We start from the raw sequence: 8275 nt of genomic DNA on the forward strand, positions 1-8275 counted from the left end.
ACAAAATAAACAGATAAAATTCCGTGATTTCAGTTTGTATAATTAACTCCCTTTTCCCTCGCAACTCATTACTATTCTTAAACATTTGCTTTGGTTTAATGGCGTCCCTTGACCCGGACGAATAAATAAGCGGAGAAAATCGGTAAACAATCGCTGGGGAAAAATGTAAGATGCATTATTGCAAATCCTTCTGTTAATTTGCATCGGCTGCGTTGCAGAAGTTCCGTCGCTAATCTAATTTTGAAGCCTCGAAAAATGAGCGGATTTAATGACGTTGCCAGCTTCAAAAACACCGATTCTTGATAAAGGATAACAAAGTCTGCGTCTGGTACCGAATTATCCTATTCAATGTTCATGATCAGACTTTGTCTCGAAATGCAAAATTCAATCAGGAGATTTTTCTGTTCCAGTTCGACAGCGGCCATGACAATTGCTTTTTTATTTTGGTTGGCCATTGTAAAGGGAAAGTCGTTTAGCAATGCATAGTCGGTAGCAGGCCACTGTAAAAGGTGCAAATGTAGGTCGTGTTAGGCACAAAGCACTGCTAAAATTGATATATCAAGGAAGTAACATATTTATTTTTAAGTGATATGCTGTTAGAGAGACGAACAATCTCTCTCTTACCGCTTGTTCTACAAAGAGAGATGCAACAAAATTGGAAATAAAATTTGAAAGGCGTAACAGGAGGAAAACAATAGTTAGGAGAGGGTCCAGGAAAGTAAGATGGACGAAAGAGAATATGCACGGAGGTGCAGTAAATGAAATGATATGGGTTGTAGCTAGGGGCTGAAGAGACGCTGTAAAGAACCTTGAGTAATGCATACAGTGTGCCGCCTGAACTGACGGCACTACCCTCATACGTGGATTACTATTGGAGAATTTTTGTTTTCTGCTCTGCAGAAATACAGTGTTTTTTTTTTTTTTATCTAATGAAAGATATAATATAATTAGTTACTTTTTATGTAAACAATGGTACGTTGTATTTAACTTTTTTGATGCGTACATAAAAGGAAAGCTTAGATATTGCATAAACGGTAAATGTTCATTCATTTACCTTAACGGATCCGCTATATCAAAATATCCCACATGTAAATGATGATGATAATAATAAAAAAAATAAAAAATACCAGGTACATAGAGTCACTCAACAATATAAGTCCCGTAAGGCTCAAGGGCATGACAGTTCAAGTACTTGAAAAAATACAACTATCTTCTACTAAGCGAGAGAATTAATGTGGAAATTTCCATGTCCTCAGGCCGGATTTGTATACGGAATGACGTAGAGGCGAGCACGTAGCCACTCCAAAGTGAAGTGAGAAAATGTGACACGCTGTGATTGTATCCTAGGATAGCTGTCGGGAATTCCCAGAATTTATCTAATTACACCGCCGCCGCCCCCACCCCCCGCGAGTGTTTCTCCTTCAATTTTAGGGCACCTGCCAAGGGTATCTTGGTACGTTCTCTACCGTTTTTAGATTTTAAATTACACCTCAACCCCGCCCCGCCCCCCGCAAGTATTTCTCCTTCAATTTTAGGGCACCTAACAAGGGTATCTTGGTACGTTCTCTACCGTTTTTAGATTTTATCAGAGGAGTCGTATTTACCTATACAATGTGATACAGTTTCGGTACTTTTCAGGGCTTCAATTGTTACTGATTAATCTTACGAAGAACGTTAGTTGTTACTTATTAATGTTATGGAAACGTCAATTGGTACTTATTAGTCTTACGAAAACGTCGGTAACAATAAACGTTTTCGTAAGATTAATCAGTAACGAATGACGTTTTCGTAAGATTAATTAGTAACAATCGACGTTTTCATAAGATAAATCAGTAACAATTGATGTTTTCATGAGATTAATCAATAACGAATGAAGTTTTCGTACGATTAATCAGTAACCATAAACTTTTTCGTAAGATTAATCAGTAACAATGGACTTTTCGTAAGATTAATCAGTAACAATCAGCGTTTTTGTAAGATTGATAAGTAAAGAATGACGTGTTCGTAAAATTAATTAAAAACAATCGACGTCTTCGTAAGATTAATAAATAACAATCGATGTTTTCCATAAGATTAATCAGTAACAATCGAAGTTTTCATAAGATTGATAAGTAACAATCGACGCTTTCGGAAGATTAATCAGTAACAATCCTGTTTTTCATAAGATTAATCGGTAGCGATTGACGTTTTCATTAGATTAATCAATGACAATCAACGTTTCGTAAGATTAATAAGTTACAATCGACGTTTTCGTAAGATTAAGCAGTAACAATCGCGGCTTTTCACAAGATTAATCAGTAGCGATGGACGTTTTCATAAGATTAATCAGTAACAATCAACATTTCATAAGACTAATAAGTAGCAATCACGTTTTCATAAGATTAATCAGTAATAATCAACGTTTTCGTAAGATTAATAAGTAACAACCGACGTTCTCATAAGCGTTTTCTTATAATTAATCAATAATAATCGACGTTTTCGTAAGATTAATCAGTAACAATCGACGTTTTCGTAAGATTAATAATCAACAATCGACGTTTTCATAAGATTAATCAGTAACAATCGACGTTTTCGTAAGATTAATAATCAACAATCGACGTTTTCGTAAGATTAATAATCAACAATCGACGTTTTCATAAGATTAATCAGTAACAATCGACGTTTTCGTAAGATAAATTTACTGCCAAATGAACGAAACGAGAAAGGAAAAACGGATCATAAAACGAGCCTACTAAATTTCGCCCTTCTCCAGCGGCATTTCCTGCACACCAAAATACTCTTTTGACGAATGTTAATGGAATATTCGTAATCCGCTTTGACTCTCCGATGAGTTCCGATAAGAGGCGAATTCAAGCGGACGTGTCTGGCTGTTCGTGAATCCACACAGTTCTCTGTGAAATCGTTATTGGATGCTCTAATTTGCTGCGTCGGGCTAAATGAATCAAAAGAGGACTTGCGAGTTATCTGGTTATACTTATACATACATACATACATACATACATACATACATACATACATAAACACGTAGACCGCGCACACATGTGTTAGTCCAGGAGAGCTTGTAACTTTTTTTGGAATAAATGTCTCCGTTTGATACCGTCCAGTTTCGATGAGGTTCTGTTAGTAATTGTATTAATGCACAGATAAATTGTGTAAGTGATAAAATTAATGTGTATACACACATATATATATGTATACTATATATAAGTTATATATTATATATATATATATATATATATATATATATATATATATATATATATATATATATATCTGAATTATAGATGTGATTCTGTCAAGCATAAAGCCAGGTCTATTTTCTAGATTTCATTGATTCAGATCTAGGTTTTGCCTCAGTATTGTATTATTATTATTAATATTATTATTATTATTATTATTATTATTATTATTATTATTATTATTATTATTATTGTGAACGCTCTCAGTGAATTGTAACAGGAGACAGAGTCAGAGACATCAACAGGGAAATAATAATATAAATAATAATAATAATAATAATAATAATAATAATAATAATAATAATAATAATAATAATAATAATAATAATAAAAAGGGAAAAACGGAATAACATGCCAACCAGACATTGTCTGAATGAAAACCCCTTGTCATTTTTTTAAGATAAATTTTTTTCTCTGTATTGAATATTTGCGAAGCAAGTTATTTTAGAAAGGAGTTGATACAGCTTAAATAAAATAACCAGTTGAATGTGGAGAATTGAGAAGACTAGGAAAGGATATGATATAATAATTATAATAATAATAATAATAATAATAATAATAATAATAGACCAGAGGACGTTGTTTGACAAAATCAAGAAGCAAGTATCACTCACTGATGTCGCATTACCTCGGGACACCAGAGTAGATGAGAAAGAAAGAGAAGAAAATCGATAAGTATCAAGACCTAAAAATAGAAATAAGAAGGATATGGAACATGCCAGTGGAAATTGTACCCACAATCGTAGGGACACTAGGCACGATCCCTGAAAAGGAACCTGGAAAAACTAGATGCCAAAGAATGTGCTACTAGAAACAGCGCAAACAGTGAGAAAAGTAATGGACTTCTAAGAGGCAGGATGCAACTCGGAACCTCACATTGTAAGAACCACCCAGTTCGAAATAAGATGACTGTTATATGGAAATAATGATAATATGAGGAAGATTGGCAAAGGTTGTTAGATGTAGAAACTGGTATGATAATAATAACAATAAAAAAAAAAAAAGAGAGATTCGGTGAGGATTCGTCAGTTGATATCTGTGATTTCAGAAAAGCATTTACTGTTCGAGCAGATGGGGTTGAGGGGAAGCTGTTAACGCAACCATTAAAATATTACTGTACACCACCTGATGTCCGCTGTATTCTGTGGCTGACACGAACGTCAGAGAGCTAAGCGATCAAAAAATATTTTCCCTTAATACCAGCCCGTTCAAGTGAGAGTGGAAGCATTTCGCTAGTTGGCTGTTTGTGCTGACAAACATTCCCGCAGAGAGAAAGGCAATGGATTTCGTCCACGTAAACTCACGTTGCAATGTGGCCTTCTGTTGTTTAGCCTTGTCACGAACGCCACGGGACTAAAGATTGGTTATATTTGAATGGATTCATCTGACCATTTCTGGCCGAGGAGTAAACGAGAGATCACTGTGCATGGGTGAAGTTTTCTATTGACGTGTGTTTATATTCTTTGCTAGATACACAAACCTGTAGATTTATATTGCTTCAAAAAGTCATATTTTCATAAAAATGTAAGAAACTGTTTCAGTTAATTTTGTGTATAGAAACATTAGAACCACACATCATGTCTGTTCAAATTCCATATGTGTCTTTATGCCTTTTTGTGTACTCTTCATATGTACTTCTCTCTCTCTCTCTCTCTCTCTCTCTCTCTCTCTCTCTCTCTCTCTCTCTCTCAAATGAAATTCATATCTTCTTCTGATTACGAGTCTACTAATGAAAAGGCTGAACCCTTTCATAAAAAAGAAACATATCCTCTTATGTATGTGAAGCAATGTTGATGATATGAATGAATTACATTGAAAATTACATTCAAGGGAAGGCTAATAATAATAATAATAATAATAATAATAATAATAATAATAATAATAATAATAATAATAATAATAATAATAATAATAATAATAATAATAATAATAATAATAATAATAATATCCGTTATTACACTTCAGGGCCATATACATGGAATATACAAAATACAGACCGTATCATACACAATCTAGATACATGAATAATCGGTACTTATCCACAAAATAGCTGAGGTAGCATAAAAATAGTAATCATAATACTGGTAATAACAGTATTAATACATAAATAAATACAAAAATTGAAAGTGAAAAAACTTTAACTTGATAGTATTCACAGCAGTAATAAAAAAGTAAAATATCAGCAACAAATATAATATAATGACAAAATCTGCAGATGGCATCTTGCCAATACAAAGATTAAGTCCTTTAAGGGACAAAGGCCACATTTTCACATCTTTCCCCCAATTAAGATCTTCTTCTTGCTTCACTCCTTAGGATGTTTTGTATGAGCGAGTTGCTTCTGTTTCTCACTCGGATTACCAGACTGGACATTGTTCACCTTACAATGATTTTTAAATTGTCCAGGTGGTTTTCTATGAACATCTGTGTGGCGGAGTAGTAGCGAGGAGTGTTTGTGAGGCGTCTCAAAATGTCATTGCGCACAACAGTGATACGTCTCATGGTCTCTCGGTTATAGTTCGTCCATAGGGAACACCCATAGATACTGTAGCAGTACGAGTTGAAGAGCAGCAGTTTCACGTATCGGTGACAGAAGGCAAACCTCCTTGCAATCCTGTTGTTGCACATAGTTTACGACGCCTCTGTTCAATGTATGCCGTATCTTATAGATCGTCGGTGATAATATGACCCAAATACGGAAATTCGTGCACATATTCCAGCCGATGGTTCCCGAGGAAAATTTGTGGCTCTGCAATATACTTAAGCGATCTCGGGAGCAGCGACATGCACTGGGTCTTGGTTTCGTCGTAAATTATATCAAAATCCTCTTCATATTGGCGGCAAGTGTCGATGAGTAGCTGGAGACCTTGCACTGATGGGGAAATCAGAACCATATCATCGGCGTAACAGAGGTTGTTTATAGTTGTTTCATTGATAGTGCATCCGATTGGGAGTGAGTTCAATTTGACATTCAAGGCATCTGCGTACGTATTAAACGAAGTATGGAGAGAGAATGCCCCCTTGCCGAAGTCCGTTTAGGGAGCCGAAGGTGTACGATAATACGTTACCCCATTTGACACGGAATTGCTGTGTAGAGAACCAGCAATGCAAAATGCCAATTAGATATAGGGGTGTGCCTCTTTTATGCAGCTTCAGAAAGAGCTTCAGGTAGTTTACTCAGTAACATTCATACTTAAAGATAAGATAACCTTAGTACTGTTCTTTGCGATGTTGAGATCAATTTTGCTAACAATTTTAACAACGTGAAATAATGTATCAGAAGTTTTTAACCTTCATCGCCAGATATATCAGTTTTGTGAACGATTTCACAGCAAAGTGTAGAGGTCAAATTTATCTTTAGAGATCAATTTTATCTTCGATTTTAACAAAGTGAAATAATGTACAAGAAGTTTTTAACCTTCTTCACCAGATATATCAATTTTCTTTTCGATTTTAACAAAGTGAAATAATTTAACAGAAGTTTTAAAACTTCTTCACCAGATATATCAGTTTTGTGAACGATTTCAGCAAAATGAAGAGATCAATTGAAGAGATCAATTGAAGAGATCAATTTTATCTTCGATTTTAACAAAGTGAAATTATGCAGCAGAAGTTTTTAACCTTCTTCACCAGTTTATATTTTCGATTTTAACAAAGTGAAATAATGTACCAGAAGTTTTTAACCTTCTTCACCAGTTTTATTTTCGATTTTAACAGAGTGAATTTATTCACCAGAAGTTTTTAACCTTCTTCGCCAGATATATTAATTTTATTTTCGATTTTAACAAAGTGAAATAATGTATCAGAAGTTTTAAAACTTCTTCACCAGATATAACAGTTTTGTGAACGATTTCAACAAAGTGAAGAGATCAATTTTATTTTCGATTTTAACAAAGTGAAATAATAATGCATCAGAAGTTTTTAACCTTCACCAGATACATCAATTTTATTTTCGATTTTATCAAAGTGAAATAATGTACCAGAAGTTTTTATCCTTCTTCACCAGATATATCAATTTTATTTTCGATTTTAACAAAGTGAAATAATTATCAGAAGTTTTAAAACTTCTTCACCAGATATATCAGTTTTGTGAACGATTTCAGCAAAGTGAAGAGATCAATTTTATCTTCGATTTTAACAAAGTGAAATAATAATGCATCAGAAGTTTTTAACCTTCTTCACCAGTTTTTATTTTCGATTTAAACAAAGTGAGATAATGTACCAGAAGTTTTTAACCTTCTTCGCCAGATATATCAAAATTTTTTTTCCGATTTTAACAAAGTGAAATAATGTATCAGAAGTTTTAAAACTTCTTCACCAGATATAACAGTTTTGTGAACGATTTCAACAAAGTGAAGAGATCAATTTTATTTTCGATTTTAACAAAGTGAAATAATGTACTTCACCAGATATATCAATTTAATTTTCGATTCTAATAAAGTGAAATAATATACCAGAAGTTTTAAAACTTCTTCACTAGATATATCAGTTTTGTGAATGATTTCAGCAAAGTGAAGAGGTAAATTTTATCTTCGATTTTAACAAAGTGAAATTATGCACCTGAAGTTTTAAACCTTCCTCACCAGATTTTATTTTCGATTTTAACAAAGTGAAATAATGTAGCAGAAGCTTTTAGCCTTCTTCACCAGATATATCAGTTTTGTGAACGATTTCAGCAAAGTGAAGAGATAAATTTTATTTTCGATTTTAACAAAGTGAAATAATGTACCAGATGTTTTTAATCTTCTTCACCAGATATATCAGTTTTGTTCACGATTTCACAGCAAAGTGAAACCCTAATAATTCCGATGATTTTTAACCAACTCTGTTCCAGCACTCACAAATGAATCTAGAAATGATACGCAGCTCTTGCTTTGCTCACGAAAGCTATGAAGAGGTTTGGAGCGAATTGCCCGAACGTTTGATCTGAACGTTTTTATTCCCAAACGAGTCCGAAATGGGTCTCAAATGCTTGCTCAGCTGAGGCTGTGAATTCAGGTAAATACTATCGACCAAGAACGGTTCGGGTCCGGGCA

Source organism: Macrobrachium nipponense, chromosome 25 (genome assembly GCF_015104395.2).
Source record: "Macrobrachium nipponense isolate FS-2020 chromosome 25, ASM1510439v2, whole genome shotgun sequence".
NCBI lineage: Eukaryota > Metazoa > Arthropoda > Malacostraca > Decapoda > Palaemonidae > Macrobrachium > Macrobrachium nipponense.